Below are 9,716 nucleotides of genomic sequence, written 5' to 3' on the forward strand. Positions count from 1 at the left end.
CAAGAGTTTACACCCGAACCACACAAACACGCTCGCAATGAGCTATATATAAGCTCCATGTCCTAACTAACTCTAATTATGGATCACTTATTAAATAACAAGTGTCCATTTACAATAAATGCTATTCAAACCAACTAGCTAACTAATCTCCTAAAATAGAGCCTAAGATACGACACATTTGGAGAGTCATATCTAGTTACAACAATATGCTAATTCTAAAACATTCTAGAATAATAATTATTAATTTAATATCTTAAATTAATAATTATTTTATTCTAATTTTATAACCTATGATAAAATTGTATTTTTGGATCATATAACATTCCCCCCTATGATCCAAAGATACATTACAACAGATACCAAGTTTATCCCTGAACTTAGTAAATTTTATTCTGCCAAGCGGTTTCGTGAAAATGTCAGAGATCTGATCTTCGGAAGGACAATAAACTGGCTTGAGGACATCTTTGGCAATGAGAGATCAGATATGATGATACTTGGTGTCCACATGCTTTGTCTTTGAATGAAAAACTGGGTTCTTGGCAAGTTTGATGGCTGACTAGCTCTCAATGAATAACGATGTAGCTTTTGCCTGAGAAATGCCCAAGTCCTGCAAAATTCGGTGCAACCAAACAATTTCACATGCTGCTTCCCATGCTGAAATGTACTCTGCTTCTGCTGAAGAAGTGGCCACTGTAGCTTGTTTCTTACAACTCCAAGATACTACTGTTGACCCCATGTTCATTAAATAACCTGATGTTGATGCTCAATCATCAATACTCCCGGCAAAATCGGCATCAGAATATCCACCAAGTACAAAATTTTTAGTCTTTGTGTAAAGAAGACCAAAATCTTTTGTTCCTTGGATATATCGAATAACTCTTTTGGCTGCATTCCAGTGGCTGTCTCGTGGCTCTTGCATAAAACGTGAAAGAATACTGACTGCATAAGATAGATCAGGATGAGTATTTGTCAAATAAATCAAGCTGCCAATCAACTGTCTGTAAGTTGTACTGTCCACCTTTCCCCCCCTTCAAATTTTGAAAGTTTCAAGTTTTGCTCCATGGGGGTGAGAACGGGCTTGCAATCTTGCATGCCAAATCGCTGAAGAACCTCTGCTACATACTTACTTTGAGAAATGAAAATATGATGTGGACGTTGGAAGACTTCAACTCCAAGATAGTAGTGAAGTAATCCCAAATCTGTCATCTTAAAACCTGCATGTAACTCCTTTTTCACCTATGCAGTATGATCATCATGGTTGCCAGTAATGATCAAATCATCTACATACATAACAAGAATGACCAGATATTTTCCCTGTTGTCGCACATACAAAGTATCATCAGATTCACTTCATTGAAAACCAACTTTCTTAAGGTAGTCATCCATCTTTGCATACCAAGCTCGGGGAGCTTGTTTTAATCCATATAAAGCCTTAATCAATTTGCAGACTTTATGTTCTTGTCGTTCAATTTCAAAACCTAGCGGTTGGGTCATGTACACTTCCTCCTGTAAATCTCTGTTGAGAAAAGCACTTTTCACATCCATTTGATGAACTTTCCATCCTTTCTGAGCGGCCAATGCAAGTGTTAATCGGATGGTGTTCCATTTAGCTGTAGGAGCAAAAGTTTCCTCATAATCAATGCCTTCCTGCTACGCAAAACCTTTTGCGACAAGTCGTGCTTTATACTTTTCAAGTTCTCCCTTTTGATTATACTTAATTCTGTAAACCCATTTGCATCCTATGGGTTTAACATTTTTTGGACAATCAACAAGTTTCCAAGTGTGGTTATCAATTACTGCTTGATATTCTTCAACCATAGCCTGTTGCCATTCTTTATGTTTTACTGCTTCTTTGTATGTGGAAGGTTCAGTAAAATCATTTGCTATCAAGGCAAAATTGCCTTCACTTCTATGTTCCCTTCTGGTGCCTGTTTTATTCTGTTCATCAGGCTTTACATCTTTCAAAAGTTGAACTGCCCATTTCGGAAGTTGGTGCTCACTTGTTTGTGCTTCTGTAAAGTCCCCATCATTGTAAAGAGGATTAATATAAACTGATGTTCGTCGTTCAGGTGAAGAATGTGGAGAATCACTGTCAGAAGAACTACTGCTGCTTGGAGATGCGGATGAACTGCTAGAAGACCCAGATCATGTTGTTGATGTAGATGGAATGGATGACTCATCTTCAGAGGAAGGAAAATCAAGTTCATACCAATTTGGTGAAGTTGGTTGACTTTGCATTTTTCCATTTCTTTTACTTCCCTTAGTTTCTAAATTGTGAAGAAGATTTTCAATTTCTTCAGCACTCTTACTTTCAGTTTCATCAAAAATGACATCCCTGCTTAAAATAAATTTCCCATTGGTCAAAAGACGATATCCTTTCTTCTCATCAGAATAGCCAATCATTATGCATTTTAAACTTCTTGAGTCAAGCTTAGTTCGTTTTTCTTTCGGAACTAAGGCATAACACACTGACCCAAAAACTCTAAGATGTTTAACTCGAGGTTTGAAACCAAACCAAGCTTCATAAGGTGTAATTCCGTCTAAAGAAGTAGTTGGAGATCTGTTTCTTAAGTAGACAGCTATATGTATTGCTTCTGCCCAATATGTTGGATTTAACCTCTTGAAAGTTAACATGGATCTCGCCATTCCTAACAAAGTGCGATTCATTCTTTCGACTACTCCATTTTGCTGTGGAGTGTAAACATTAGTAAGATGTCGTTTGATGCCATTTTCACTGCAATAAGTTTTGAATTCATTTGAAGTGAATTCTCCCCCATTATCTGTCCTGAGAGTACCTATCTTTTCTTTGACTTCATTTTCAACAAGTTGGCGAAAAATTTTAAACTTATCAAATGCTTCTCACTTGTTCTTCAAGAAGTAAACCCAAGTCATTCTGTTGAAATCATCAATGAATAGTAAGAAATATTTGCATCCACCAAAGGAAGTTTGTAGTGGTCCACAAACATCACTGTGAACTAGTTGTAGCCGCCTGTTTACACGCCATGAACTTGTTGGAAAACTTTCTCGACTTTGTTTGCCATAAATGTGAGCTTCACATTTTTCATTTTCCCTTCTGAATGTGGGAAGTCCTTTAACCATTCCTTGTTTATGCAATTGAGAAATACTCTCAAAATTCAAATGTCCATATGTTACATGCCATAGTCTTATAGGTGAAATACTTGTAGTCACTGTCCCTGCAAAATCAGAATGCCTTGGAATAACTGTCCCTTTCATCCGTAACAGTTTTCCATCTTCATAACCTGTCATGACTGTTTTCAAGTTCTGTTTGACTAAATTAATCTTGACTAAACCATCTTCCATAATCACCTGATGTCCTGCTTGTCAAATCGTGACTAAAGAGAGCAAATTTTTCTTAAAACTGGGTACATACCATACATTGGAAATCATTTTTTCTCCAATGCCAGGGAGAAAAACTTTTACTACTCCTTTTCCATAAGGCGTATGTTTTGTATCATCAGCAAGAAAAATGGAATTAAGTTGGCAATCTTGAAAATTCCAGAAAAAATCAGGTCGACAAGTCATGTGCTGAGTTGCCCCGGAATCCAAGATCCAAGCATCTTCATAGTCACTTCTAAGATGGGATGAAAGTTGTGATGCTGGTGAGGAAGTAAAAACATATTCGGAGTTATCTTCATCTTGATCATTTGCAAATTGTGTTGAATGCTGCTGAAACTTGGGAATTTTATTAAGTGATGTTCGACAATCTTCAGCATAATGGCCAACTTTGTTACATCTTCGACACACAATTTGACTTAAGTCTCTTCCTCTTCCTAAAGATTGTCCTCTGCCTCTGCTTTGACTTCTATTTTGAGATTGTCCTCTACCTTGATTATTATATCCTTGTCCTTGAAAATTGCCTCTTCCTTGGTTGTTTCCTCTACCTTGAAAATTATTTCTTCCTCCTCTGTTAAAATTGTTTCCTCTGCTTTGGCTTCGAACTCGATTATGTGCTGCTTGATTCTAATTCCATCTGCCTCTTCCTCGAGAACTATCTACTGATGACTTACTAGTGCTGGCCTCTGTGAGAAAAACATCTTCACCAACTTTCTTCTTCTTCCCAAAAGTTTTATCATGTTGACTCAACATTTCACAAAGCTCATCAAACTTTAGTTTCTCTAGTTTCCCAGTTACTTGTAGAGTCTCTAAAAAATGTGTGTAGGAAGAAGGAAGTCCAGCAATTACAATTGTGACCATAAAGATATCATCAATTGCGGGAAAACCAACATTAATAATTTCTTTCTTAATATTTTTAAGTCTTGAGATATACTCAAGAACATCACCGCCTTCAGTTAATTTTTGTTGCAACAATTTTAATTGTAGATAAACTTTCTTTGATTCAGGCTGTGTATCAAAGAGGTCTTTAAAATTTTCAAGGCAGACCATGCATCTATAGCATTTTCTATATGGACATACATTTCATCATTCACAAACGATTTAATAAGAGCTAAGGCTTTAGCATTCTTGATTTCCCATTTTGCTAGTGCAGCTGCATCTGTGGGTTTATTCGGCTTAACATCTCCATCACATATTCCCTGCCATAATTCATTGTAAATGAGTGTGCCTTCGATGAGACGATGCCATGTTTTATAAGATTTGGTGCCTTCAAGTTTGTCAGAATCAGAAAAAAAATTAATCAACTTAGACATTTTAGCGTTGAAGCGTCACACCAAGAATCAGAACAGAAATGACAAGATAGTCAACACAACACACCACGCAAAAAAAAAGAAAAAAAAAACACGATCTATTGCGGCTTGGCCTTGACCCTCGAATAGTCGTCAAAATAGGAGAAAATTGACTGAGCTTTGCACTTGGCTCTAGTCAATTTCTCAAATTTTTACAAGGCAACTTTCAAAATTTGACTTTTTACAATGGTGCTTTTGCACAATATGGTAAAAAAGAAATTAGCCCCCCTCAAAGTAAAATTACTTTGAGTTACAATGTGATGATCCCAAAGAACTTCTTAAAAACAAATTACCCAACACACCTTATCTCTCCAATTTACAAATTACAAATAAAACTCCTTATTACTCCAAAAAATTTCAAAACATCACCCTTATTACTCCATGACAAGGCTTTTAAAAAATACTTTTAAAAAGCTCACTCATCACTCTATTACAAAGCTTTAAAAAATACTTTTATAAAACTCACCTTATTTCTCCAAAAAAAAATCACTTATTACTCCCACTCACTTATCACTCCCAAAAATATATATATTACATACACTATCCTTTATTAACCTTATGATCCCATTATAAACACCTTTACAAAACAATGTGATAAAACTTTCAAATCACTTTCCAAAAGTGATTTATAAAAAATGACGTGAAGATTTAATTTAAGTAATTTTGGAAAAGTAAGTAATATGAAATAATTATTTGATGACCTGTGAGTGGAATGATTTTTGTTGGCTCCTTCACAGCTTTACAAAGTGGACTCTTCCTCTTTGGACAGCTCGAACAACACCACGCACCAGTGTATCCTCCACACAACATACTCACGTACTTTGTAAGTTTGTTCGAGTCTGGTCTCCATCACTGGTTCTACGCACATGTCTCTATGTAGCCTCAATTCTTTACGAACAAATCTGTCACTCGCAAGAGCTTCATAAATTGCTCTTTCACACAGTGTTCACACGCAAATCCGACCAAGTTAAGAACTATTTAACGGAGAGTCTACACACAATTCTGCAGTTCCACGCACACAGATCCGCTTTTCAAAGGAAGAAGATTATGCACAACAACTCTTTCATGAGTAAGAAGGTCCACGCCACATCATCCACACTCATCATTTGTGCCTGCAGCATGAGCTGTGCTCATAAGTGTTTTCTTTCTTGAATGACTTTCTTGAATTAAATGACATGACAGAGCCTTGCTAATGATTAAATGTTCCTGATCTTTGTTTGTTTCCTTTGAATAAAATGTGTAAGACTTTGTCTTTCTGCCACTCTCCCGTCTACTAGATGGTGAACACGCAATAAAATGTGCGCATTTTCTGTTCTCGTATTCTACATTTCCTGAAGATTTAGGACATATACACCACTGTTATGATCCTATAAGTGAGGGTCAGTGAAATATTACACACTGACGATGATGATCAGGCGTCAATTCCTCAAGAGGATTTCTAATTTTGTAGTAGCAGCGGCATCTCATGCTTTTTCTTGCCTTCCTGCTCCCAGTAGAGTTTGTAATGGGCCATTCACGACAAAAGCAATGACATTTACTTCCGGATCAGCGTTGTGCAGTGGAGCAGCGCTAAATGCAGTAGGGGGCAGGAGGCTCCTGCTCTTAAATGATTTGCGGGACAACAAAGGGTCCAGAAAGAAGAAGAAAACAGAGTGCAAATTTTTGACAATAATAAAAAATGATTTTTAGATTTAAAAATCTAAAATCAATAATAAAATTCCCTTTCCATTTAAACAAAAAGCCAGACAATTTCCATACCAATAATCTGTTGATCAATTCAATGGAGTTTTCCAAGAACTTGTAGAGCTGGAATCTCCTCTTCACATCAGCTGCATTATTGGAGCTCTGATACCACAATAATGGCAGAAGTGTCCTCAGACACGTAATTTTATTAATCAGAAAAAAAAATTACATAATTGATTTTGCAAGAGTTTACACCCGAACAACACAAACACTCTTGCAATGAGCTATATATAAGCTCCATGTCCTAACTACCTCTAATTATGGATCACTTATTAAATAACAAGTGTCCATTTGCAATAAATGCTATTCAAACAAACTAGCTAACTAATCTCCTAAAATAGAGCCTAAGATATGACACATTTGGAGAGTCATGTCTATTTACAACAATATGCTAATTCTAAAACATTCTAGAATAATAATTATTAATTTAATATCTTAAATTAATAATTATTTTATTCTAATTTTATAACCTATGATAAAATTGTATTTTTGGATCATCTAACAGTTGCCAGCTTGGAATTTCAACTAAGTGTTTCCTTTGTTCATTTTCTTCTTAAATAGATCTACTAGAAGTCTGTATTGTTTAAATTTTTGATAATGGAAATTTAGTTATATGATTATGGCATATTATTCAAATATGTAAAGTTATGTTTGAGTTTGATATAATTTGGAATGAATATATATTAGTTATAGTTTACACGAGTTTTTTGGGAAACAAATTGATGTTTTAAGTGGAGAAATTAATTTCTTTTATTCCTACATATTTCTATTCTAAGGAATGCATAAATTATGAGGGAAAGTAACTCTTGTTAGGTATGCTTATTTACATCTAATTCATACATAATTTGGTGCAAAGAATTTCTTAAATTATGGTGGGAAATAGCTATGGTTAATTATGATAATTTACATGAAAATGCTTAATTTTCAAGGAAGGAAAATTTTAAGGATGGAAATTTATCTTAAATTTTAGAAACCTTGGCGAATTTCACAAGTCTATAATATGAAAACTATAAAATGTTTGTTGATATGTTTGTAAGAATATTCAAATTTCTAATGATTTTATATATAGTCTATATACAATTCTAGCAATTTTTAAGTTAAAATAATTTTATATTGTAAAAATTGCGCAAATCATTTTTAGAAAAATGGGAAATTGACAAATATTTTTTTTGGAAAAATGATGGAAAATTAGATCACTTTCCCTAAAATTTTCTATGTTTCCAAGTTTTCCTTTCTTATGAATTGAATTTGAAAATTCAACTATATAATTTCATGTGAATTTTGAGCAATGTTGGTGTTGTCACTTACTACAAAATGTGTTTCCAGCTGTCTAAAGAGTAAATGAGTAGAGAAATTTACAGTTATTTTCCAAGCAATAGAAGGACTCAAAGCCTAAATCGGACCCTCTCCGTTGGGTTGGGTGTGGAGCTTGATTATCTTCTTTATTCAGATGTATCATCACATTGGACCCCATTTCTTAATGTGGCAGAAATCTGGTCCGTTCATTAGGTGGAATCTAACAGTAGAAATTATGTTTGATTTAGGGTTTTTTCCCTAGAAGGCAACCCCTCACTATAGATGAGGGAATTGTGTTGCGTCTATGTAGGTGTGTATTCTAAGTGAGAAAGGGAAAGGAGATTGTGTGAGAGCAAAGAGGGGATTATAGTGGCTCTGTTGTAGGTTGTATCTCTTCATTTTGTTGGATAATATAAAAGGAAGGACTCGTTGTTTCTCTGTGGACATAGCCCAAATTGGGTGAACCATGTATATTTGTACCTCTCTTGTTTTATGAGTTTTCTTTGTTTATATTTTACGATATTTTTATGTGTTCCATTACTCTGTAATATATAATTTTCTAACACATTGGAAATTTCTCTGAACAAGCTTTCCAACGATATGTCGAAGTCCAAAAATGTACTCCTGGATCAAGAGATATGGTCTACTGAAGTTCAAGGATTGAAGCCTTAGGAAGGAATATCAGAGGTCCGATATATCAAATATCAGATATCGAAGGTCCATATATATCGACGACCGTAACATTAGAGCATCATCCATATCAACGATCGTAACATCATAGCATTGGTCATATCAATGATCGCAACTTCAAAGCATCAGGCATATCGCAATCACATATCAGAGGTCAAGCATATTGGTGCATCACATATCAGAGGTCCTGAATATTAGAGCATCGACACATTAGAAGGTTGGTGAGTTTAAGAATCAAAACTTCTTAAGCTGACAACCTTTAAAAATTTGTGATATGAATAATGTTTCGATAGTGTTGAAAATCATCAGGAATGCCAACAAAGGATTAACAAAGTATTTCATCGCAAAAACAAAGGTGGGCGTGCCCTTTTCTCTTTCCTCTAGTAGGACATGTGGTGTCATATGATTGGTTACAATAAGCTACAGTGGCATCTGACGTGGCAGTACAAAATGACACGTGGTAGGCAATTTTTTCATTTTGAGGGGCCTATGGGGATAAATCTCGGTGAAACTTGTCACCACTCATGAGGTTCCATGTGGAGTGATGACGTCATATCAGAGATCACATGTTGGAGGTTGAGGATGTTGGCACTTTATAATAGTTTGCAATTGGAAACTTCTGATAAGGGGGCTTCAATATTGGGTTGGCCTAGGGACACAAAGACTCAAAGGCTAAGGGTGCATAGCACTTAACGAAGGAAAAATATCCCCCAATAGGAAAAAAAACACTCTAGGAACTCAAGGCTAAGCAGCAGATCATGGCCCCTAGTCCTATGGTGAGAAATGCGAGAAGGGCTAAGCGGAAGGAGCTTGTCATATTGGAGTTTGACAATCAGAAGATTAGAATATTGCACCACTATGAAAATTGTGATATGGAATTTCTCTGATAAGAACGATACAAAGAGTTGAAGGCGTATGGATCGACAACTGCAAGATTGATTGCGAGAACAAAGGAATTGGTCTCAGGAGTAATGGTGATTTTCAAAGATCACTTGGTCAAGGCAGCAAGGACCATGATCCACAAGAAAGAGTGTTGGGTTTGCCTTGAGGTGATACAAGCCATATTTGTGCTCTGATGCATGTCTTTAGTGATTAAATGGAGGTATGGAACTTAGGAAGTAGTGTGTAGGTCACTTGAGAATTAATTTCTCAGCATGGAGCTCCATGCAATCAGGCAATGAAAGACTTCAAAGTCAATATCTATTTTTTCATTATGGAAAGCAACTGATAGTTGATCGCTCCCACCTCCAGAGGGTGGTGAATTCAAGTAGTTAAGGCGAAATC

This window comes from Pinus tabuliformis, chromosome 8 (assembly GCF_031772625.1).
Source record: "Pinus tabuliformis cultivar Carrire ecotype Pingquan chromosome 8, CPIR1, whole genome shotgun sequence".
NCBI classification, from domain to species: Eukaryota; Viridiplantae; Streptophyta; class Pinopsida; order Pinales; family Pinaceae; genus Pinus; species Pinus tabuliformis.